Raw genomic sequence first — 9,354 nt, forward strand, 5'->3', positions numbered from 1 at the left:
AGACCTCAAGGTATTTATGTACATGTGTTCAAAGGTAGAAAAAATGTAAATACACATTGCAACATAGTTACATTCTATCAGTTTTGATTCTGAATCTGTCTTGTATGTGTTGGTGGAGTCATGGCGCAGATTAGCACTGTCATCTCACAGTAATGCAGGGCTCACACTGTGCGATTTAGCTCCTGCTCAATTTGTACGATTGACTCGCAGGGGTTAGAAGTTCATAGGTCACGATGCAGGGTCTCACACTATACGACCCGATGCTCTGATGCGACCCGAGTGCTCACACTGTGCGTCCATAAAATGAAGGTTATAACAGAAATTCTGTCGCTCGCTCTCCCTCTCTGTCTTTCACTCACACAGACACGCACACCACCGCCATCAACTTTGCTAAATTGCTAATGAAAAACACTGATCAGGCAGCTGTGATTGAGCAGCAATGTCCATCCAACTATTTTCACAGTTGTCGTGGTCATTATAATTTTGTGAGGCCACATCGAAAAGGCTCGGATGAGCTTTCCAAAGTTCTACAAGTGCCTCCATCGCTTGTGTCCAGATCACACACAGTGTTGCCAACTCCTCAGTAAGGAAAATCGCTATTGGCTGTCCTAAAAGTCGCTAGAAGTCGCTAAATGACGTCATCACCTAATTTGCATAATTGGTCATGCTAATGTAATTGTAATCTATGTTGTTGGAGAGAGAAATAACATCGTGGAAGAGACATAAAGTGAGTAAAAAACGTCCTAAATGCATTTAGAATTTATTTTGAACTACAAATTAAATTTATTTTAGCAATTATTGTTTTTTTTAATGTCAGAATTCCAACCCTGCTCCTTTACCCGGGCTTGGACCGGCAAAAGTGACCCGAAATAGGCACTCTGGTGGAGTTACTTTGTGTGTGTGTGTTTATAAGTAGTTTTAAACCTTGTGATCCACAAAACAGCATAAGAGTAAAAGAAGAACTGACTGCGTTACAGCACCCGCTGCTTGTTGAGAGTAAAAGCGATATGCGCTTTCACGTCTTTTTCAGCCAGGTAGGGGGTCTAGGGGGTCTGAAAACTCGCTAAATATAGCGACAAAGTCGCTAAGTTGGCAACACTGATCACACACTGCACTGCCGTGCTGCGCCGTCTTTTTCGCGGACATTTGTGTTTGCGCGTGCGCAGTGTGAGAAACTGCGGTGACACCATCACGACGGTTGCGAAGATTTCAAACAGGTTTGAAATCCTCACGACCAAGCGATTGATGATCGGGAGCTGGTCGTGAGGTGTTAATCGCTTCTCGTGACCCCACGTATACTACACGATGCACGACACATAATGAAGGCCAAAATCGGGCCGATTGCCAAAATGGTCGCATGACTCAAAAATCGGCTCAAAATGGGCCAAAAATCGCACAGTGTGAGCCCGGCATTAGATGGTTCTGTGTTCAGTCCTGCTGGGGCCTTTCTTCTTCTTGTGTCTGGCGGGTTATCTGCATTTGCTTGCATCGTCTCCCACATTTCATTTCCAATTGCATGAATGAATAGTCTCCCAAAAAACAACCTAATGTACCACTAAAAGTACATTTAGGTACTTTATTCATGTCAAAATAAAATGCTATTTTCTTGTTGTGAGATGAAAAAATAGATGTTTTATACAAACCACAAACTTCTTGACCTCAAGTGGCAGTGACCTTCATCTGCAGCAGCTGGAGAACTCAGGTAAAGCCAGGAGGGAACAATGTGCTTAATTCAGCGAGGGGAGAGAAGGGGACGAATGACAAAACATTTCATCACTTAACCAGTGACATAATTATAACACATCTGTATAGCTCCCAGGGCGATAGCCCCGTCCATTCACTCTAGTTATGCTGTTGTCAGACCTCTTTATGTGTGGAATTACCTAAGTATTTGTTATCTCTGACATATTGCAATTAGCTGGGTCCACCACCATGATATTGATGACACACAGATAAGGAAGGCAGTGCTTTTTCATCTACTTGCACACATAAATAAATTGTACACGGGCATACGAGCATCAAGATACTCTCCCGTCATTCTGTGGGCTGTAACTTTGCAGGATGATGAGTCTTTCTTTCTCCCACCATCTGCTATTCCATTTATATCCCCTCAAGACCGCCCTTTCCATCCATCTCGGACCTTCTTCCTCTATCCTCTACGTCTTCCATTTTATCACTTTCTTTTCTCCAACAGACAGCCCTAGTGTTGGTGAAATTTTTGTGTGTGTGGTTGTGTGGGCAAATGGAAGTTGGGGCACTGGGGGTTAAAAGAGCAGAAGATCCATCCGGTTCCCTTTCCATTATTGCCTCATTACAAAACTCTTGGGTTCTCTCTGAGCGCACGAATGAACTGCAGTGTGTATTGCATTTGAAAATGGGACTAATTCTCTCACTCAGACTACAAATTACTCTGCAGATTCTCATCACTGCTGCCTGGCAGTGAGTTTTGAACCAGTGAACTCTGGCCTGTTGGACTAGTTCACATTCCAGTCTCAATTTGAGATGCTTTGACATTTGCGGGGGAGGGGGGGGGCAATAGTGTGCAAGTGCTGTTAGGGTACATCTGTGTACAACTGCATTTTTCCCTTTTTGTGCAAGTTTGCATTTTAAATCTTGCCATTAAAAAAAGCTGCTCTCATTCAATCATTCACTCACTCAGTAAATCACTCAGTCATAGCATTAATATGCTTAATGATTTATTAGGGTAGGGGGCGGCATTGCTGTCAGTACAGCAGGTTTAGCTGGTTGCAGTTGTAAGCTACGTGTTTAATGCACTCTATTAGCTCAGTGTGTATTTATTTCCAAACTGTATCTATTCTTTTCTGTGGTAAAGACCCCATTTTCCCTACAGGCATCATTAGAGTTTAATCTAATCTCATCAAATACAGCGATTTAGAACCAAGGTATTTAGTACTAAAGCATTTTGGGCTCATCACATGTTAGTCAATTGTAATAAGTCTTGTGGAATAAACAGTGAATGAATTGCAAGCTAAAGAAGGAAAGAAAAAGCCCTGCCATTTTACGATGTGCTAAATAAACATGGAGTGCAAACAGTTTAGTTTTTTTCCTTTAACCTTGAGACTTTCCCTTTTCCATCTCATATGCTCTTGCTCACAAATACTGATTTTACCACCCAGACTGCATTCTTTGTTCCTTTACACGCTCCACTGGAAGCATCAGGAGGACTACAATGCAGGAGATGGAGTGGGGAAAAAGACAAGGAATAACACTGAAGACAGCAAGTTAAAGTGCACGGCTGCAGGAGAGCGCAAGAGAAAGATAACTGTGAGATAAAGACAGCTGAAAAGGCTGCTTGTGAGAGACAAAAAGAGAACGTCATGGAAAAGTATATAGCTAGCAGAGTGGCATAAAGATAAGGAAAGAAACAGCCAGCGAGGAGGGTGGAGGAGTGTTGGTATGTACTGGGGACGGAAGGGGAAAAAAAATGAGGAAATGCATTCATGGAAAGGTATGGGAGAGAGGGAAGAACAGTGGAATTCTGGCTGGGTCAGAGGCATTTAACACAGTAGGAACTGTGGTGGCTACGGGGAGTGAACAGGTGATTTATAGGTAGGTGGCCCAGTGCTCACAGTGAGAAAGCTTTATTCATTCTTCCCCTAATCTAGCTCATACCCCAGCCAGACATGCTTAAGGTAATGGGCACAGCTTGCTGTCTTCAAAGCCATCAGCATCAACTCAGCTTGGCAAGACTACAGCATAACAAGGGAAAGGGGGAAGACATGTGACAAATCTGAAAAAAAAAAAAAAATCACATTTGCAACCATAGTCAAATACTTTAGACTTTGAAAAAATGTTTTATATAGTGGACAAATTGTGGCATTACATCTTCTGATACCGTCAGTAAAGGTATTCAGATAAGTATGCACCATGTAAAATGTGCTTTGTGCATTAGGACAGTAACAGCTGTAAAGGAGACCATAGAGGTGATCAAGGAGAGTGGCTCTGCGGAGAGAGAACCAATTTGAAGACGGGGGAGTTTAGATGGCAGAATAAGAGGGTTGTCAGAAGTGGTGACAAAATTGAAGGCAAGCAGATAATCAGAGTTGGAGGATTCGTGTGGGGAGAGGAAGTGCAGATGAATTCAGTGCGTGTGCGTACGCGTGCATAGGTGTTTTGGGGGGGGGGGGGGGGGGGGTTGAGGATTGCATGCAGAGTGTTGAAGGGATGTCACTGCAGCTGAGCTCTCATAAGTAATGACTTTCTGAATTTTTCATTCCAGACTTCTTTTGCATTCATTTAATATGTGTCTGTTCACCTGACTGAAGAGGCTGGCAGGAGAAGTTCCACTGTTTTTCCACTTTGTTCCCTTTTGTTTCCTTTTTCCTTCCTTGCTCTCATTTGTCCTCTTTTTTTGTTTGATTTGCTTCCTGCCAGAAGGAGAGACAATATTCTGGATAAGCCCAGCACTGATAAATGGATGCCAGCAGCTGCCCTGCAGCGCGGAGTCTTGCTCAGAGTGGCAGATCATTTTGTGCCACACATAGAGAGAAAGACAGAAAGAGAAGGAGAGAGAGATGTTGGCTGCCTGTCTGCCCTTGCTTGTGGCATCTGTGATTGCAGCAGCGAGCCATTTGCATCGATCCACTTCTGAGAAAGTCTGCCATTTAGGTTGTTACCTTGTCCAAACACAGCTACTGAGATCAGACAGGTTTTTTCTGAACGCAAACACACATTCTATATATGTGTATAGACTGCGTACAACACAGTACACTACCCATCTTTTTGGTGCCTGTAATGACAAAAACGTTCATCAAAACAATTCATTATGTTGATGTTCCTATGCACCCAGCAATTATTTGTTTTGAACAGGCTCTGGGAGACATTAAGACTTGCAGTCTGGTATTTTGATTACTTTGATTTCAGAAGGCCAGAACAATACCACTGTCTAATTATTATTTATGGCACAGGAGTACTCATTGTATAGATTCTCAAGTGAATAATAAGTCGTTTCATAACAACGGCGCTAACATTAAATTTGTGTTTCCTTTGTCTTTTTAATTGCAAGTTAACATAGTTAGTGATTACACTTACAGACTAAGGCTGTGTAGTCACATAAAATCATCTGACTATAAGTCAAATTGTTTGTATTAATCATCTCAAAGTGTGTGTGTGTGTGTGTGTGTGTGTGTGTGTGTGTGTGTGTGAGATTAATATTTTTGAAACTTTGATTTACACTTTTGATAAAGCATGCTCGGATTCGGAATTTGAGACATAATTCTGTTTTGTTTATATCTGGTAAATTGCCTTGCAACCTAAGTGTGCTTTCAGTAAAAGATCGAATTTATACTTCATTTAATCCAAATATATTCTTCAAATTTTGGTGAATGATGGTGAACACTGTAATAATATTTCATAATAATGTAATCTGTGCTGGAGCAAATCCAAATGATAAAAACATAATTTATTATTCCTCAAAAGAAAGAAAAATCTTACTCAGATAGTCTGCCTGACTCTCTCTGTGTTGAACATCATAAGGATGTGAAAAGATTTTCATTGTCTCTGTTGCCAAAAACCTGGCAGAATTTTGAAGGGCTTCCTGCCTCTGTATCATGCATTATTAAGAGCACATCTCATTGACTATTATCCCTTAGGGTCCACTTATAAAGCTCTATGTCTTTAAGTAATATCAAGGAAGCAATTAGGAATTTGTTTTAAAAAGGTTAAAGTTGGGGTTATGGATGTATGTTGCATACCAATTTGTACAACATGACTGTATTACACTCTTGACCTAAAAATGAACTCAAACACCAATGAGAATACAGAAAGGCACCCCAACCTTTATCGTGATTGTAACAGAGCTCAGACAACTGAATTACAGTTAAATTTGTCAATAAAACCCTCCCCGTTGCATTTCTTAAGCTTGATCCGTCAACTGTTGTAATGGAAAAAAACAAGACGAGGGAGTGAAATAAATGGGCAATAAATAAATAAATAAAATGAAGTAACATCTCGCCTCATATGGGAAAGACATTTTCTCCTATGCATCCTATGGTTACTGTGAACATTTTGAGGTCCTTTGAAGGGCCTCAGTGCTGCACCAAGGCCTTCTGATTTTCCAGTCAGTGCACTACACCCAACTTCACCATCTTCACATGGATTTGGCTTGCTAGAATGAGTTTAATAGGTTTCTGGGAGAGATAGAGACAGAAACAGTGATGAAAGCCAAGGCAGATTTTTAAAAAAAATGTAATGAAGGGTTGGACGTAGAAATAGGTTAAAGCTATGTCACACTATTTTAGTTTAACACAGTGTACTTAAGCCATCCCGCATGCATTATAGTCTTCAAGCTATTTTCAGCGGTTCCCTTATTCACAAGAAGTCGCCACAGGGGGTCACTCCACATATTTGATTTGGCAGATTTTTACACCAGGTGTCCTTCCTGACACACAACCCCAGAGGGTAATAATGTGTGTAATAATGCAACAGCTGAAATATTCCAATATTGACATTGCTTTGATAAACTCCCTCCTTGTCATGACATGTTTACACATATTAGTTAGTATTTAACATTTTGGACAACAAGTTGTCCGCTGTGTTAAAGTCTAACACTTTGTTGACCCATTCACTGACCCCAGTCTCCTCAACCCCCACTGACTTGCACTCCATAACAATATTAACTCACTTCCTTCTTTCTTCCACTCTTAATGAATACTAGTGTGCTTTGTCATTTAAGCATAAATTATTTTGGAGCAGCAGTGTTTTATACAGCTCCGTTCTGCTTGTTTTCTATTTTTTAGGGCTTGTTAATTTTTTTTTTTTTAAATTAAAGATTTTTTTTTCTTCAGTTATTGCTGGTGACTTATTTGTAGTTTGGCATTTGTGGATATGAAAACTAGGTGTCTTCTGGTCTGTATTTTCTCCTTGACGAGCCACTGCATGCTCTCATTATTTACAGATGGAATCAGTTGATTCACCATCATGGTGGTCAGCACAAAACCAGTGGACATGCTCTTAGAAATCAGGGGAAGGACATGTAGAGAAAGAATGAATGCCTGCAGTTTATTTTGTTTAGACATAATATTGACTCTAAATTTGTTTATGGATTTAACCATTAGAGTATCTTCTTTCCTTAGCCCTAAACTGTTGCAGAATGACAAACCCCATAGCACCAAAGCACCTGAAGCATTTTTCGTTAAGTCAATGAAAAACATTCTGGAGGCACCCCTGGTCATATTGTATCCAGAGTACTAATTTGAAAATAATTCACCTGATAACGTCACAAATTCAGTCATCAGTTACTGGGATTTAGGTGTAAGGGGATGAGAGGTAGGGCTGCCACAGTTAGTTGACTATCAAAATCGTGGATGACTAATTTAATAGTCGATGCGTCGTTTGAAGCTTTGTAAGATCCTGAAAGACTCAATAGCAATAGAGTGCAATAGCAGGCTGAAACAGAAGATGGCAGCAATGCATCTACAAGGATGCCAGCTGCCGTTAAACGCCAAGAAGAAGAAGCTGTCTTCAGTATCGTAGCTGTGTCCAAATTCAGGGGCCGCATACTCTGCATTTGTAGGCCGATTACGTTACAGCGACACGGTGAAGGCTGTCCAAATTCGAAGACTCCTCCAAATGCAGCCAACAAATGCGTCCTCCTTTTCCCCAGATTTGAAGGATGGGTCGGGTGTATGCTTCGTGGCCCAACATATCTCAGGATTCATAGCACGGCTCAGCCAATTCCAGTTTCCAACAATGGCGGCAGGTGCTTAGTTTTAATATTACTCTTTCTGGGTCACAAAATAAACTTTTAACATATTTTCAGGTGAGAAGGTAGCTGTGTAAACTTCAAATATCGGCTTGATTTATCAAGACATCACATATTTGCAAAACTTCTCTGACTTTTTCGGAGATGTCTGTTACCCACCAGCTCGATAGCTGACCGGGAAGTCAAGGGTCACTAGAGCCGGCGAGAACACCGGACTCCTTGCACATCGTTTTTAGGCCCCCGTGGTCTTTCGCTATTCATGTCAAACATGATATATAAGCCACTTAGATAACTTAAAAATGTTATTGTTTGACTTTTTTCAGTGTTTTATTTGTTCCTGAGTAAATCGGTTTGGCTGATTAAAGTTATAGTTTTCACACAGCTGAATAAACGTCAAACAGAAAACTGATTAGACGAAAGTGTGAGATTGTCGAGAATTTCCGCCAGTGTCTTGTTATATTTTAGACAGCAAGGAGCAGACGGCTGACTTTATTAAACTTTACTGAGACAAGCTGCAAATTTCATTAAAAGTTTAATAAACTATCATCTTTATTTATAGTTAGCAGATACCTTAAACACTTCAAGCTGCAAGCTAATGATAGTTATATAAGAGCAGATGCATGCTGGTGCAATAAGCTGTACATTTTACATCCAATGGATGCATGATCTGATTAGTCGACTAATCTCAAAATAATCAGTGACTAATCGACTCAAAATAATTGTTTGTGGCAGCCCTAATGAGAGGATAGCAATCTAAGTTGTTAAGTGGTTATGAAGTCTCCCATCTCTGTTCAGGAATGGTTCCTTCCATTTTGACACTGATGGTTTCCTTGATACCTTCTTCTTATTACTTCTGATTGTGTGTACTACCTCGCTGTACTTTATAAAAGAGAATTTTATTTTTTTTAATTTTATTTCATTTCATTTGTATGTAGCTCTTTATGTCTTAGTCAGCATTGAGTATTAAACAGCTCTGCATTAAAAATGCAAGGCATGGTCTTGTTATTGTGAGTCAAATCTTTTTTTTTTCTCTTTCTTTTGACAGTATTATTTTAGATCTTTTGTAAATGGGGCCCCATTCACATGGATGGGGTTATGCTATTTTGTATCTTGTATGAGTGTAGCCATTGTGTGTCATTAGGTTTGAAAATGATGCAGCTGCATTAGTTGAATATAAAGTGGCAGTTTCTGTCCAGACACTGTGAAGACACAATGAGACCACATTTTGTCTGTTGTTCTCAGGTCTTACTTACAAATTATGTATAGCCCCTGAAGGTTAAAAGTTTTATCTTTTTATTTTTGGACTTTTGGATTACGGGAGTTACTGTGCATGACTGTAAATCTTCTCTATTGGGTAAGCTCTGCAGACTGTGGAGGCTATATGGGTATGCTGAACTCACTGTCATGTTCAAGAACACACTTTCCTGCTGGAAAGAGCTATCGGAGGATGAATACACTGTCATTATGATAGGATGGACAGGGTCAGCAACAGTACTCAGGTATATTGTGGCAATTAAATGATGCTTAATCAATAATAAGGGGACCAGAGTTTGTCACAAAAATATTCCCCACACTATTACCCCACCAGCAGCCTGAATCAATGATACAGGACAGGATGGATCTATGCTTTC

The sequence above is a fragment of the Neolamprologus multifasciatus genome, chromosome 17 (assembly GCF_963576455.1).
Source record: "Neolamprologus multifasciatus chromosome 17, fNeoMul1.2, whole genome shotgun sequence".
Taxonomy (NCBI): domain Eukaryota; kingdom Metazoa; phylum Chordata; class Actinopteri; order Cichliformes; family Cichlidae; genus Neolamprologus; species Neolamprologus multifasciatus.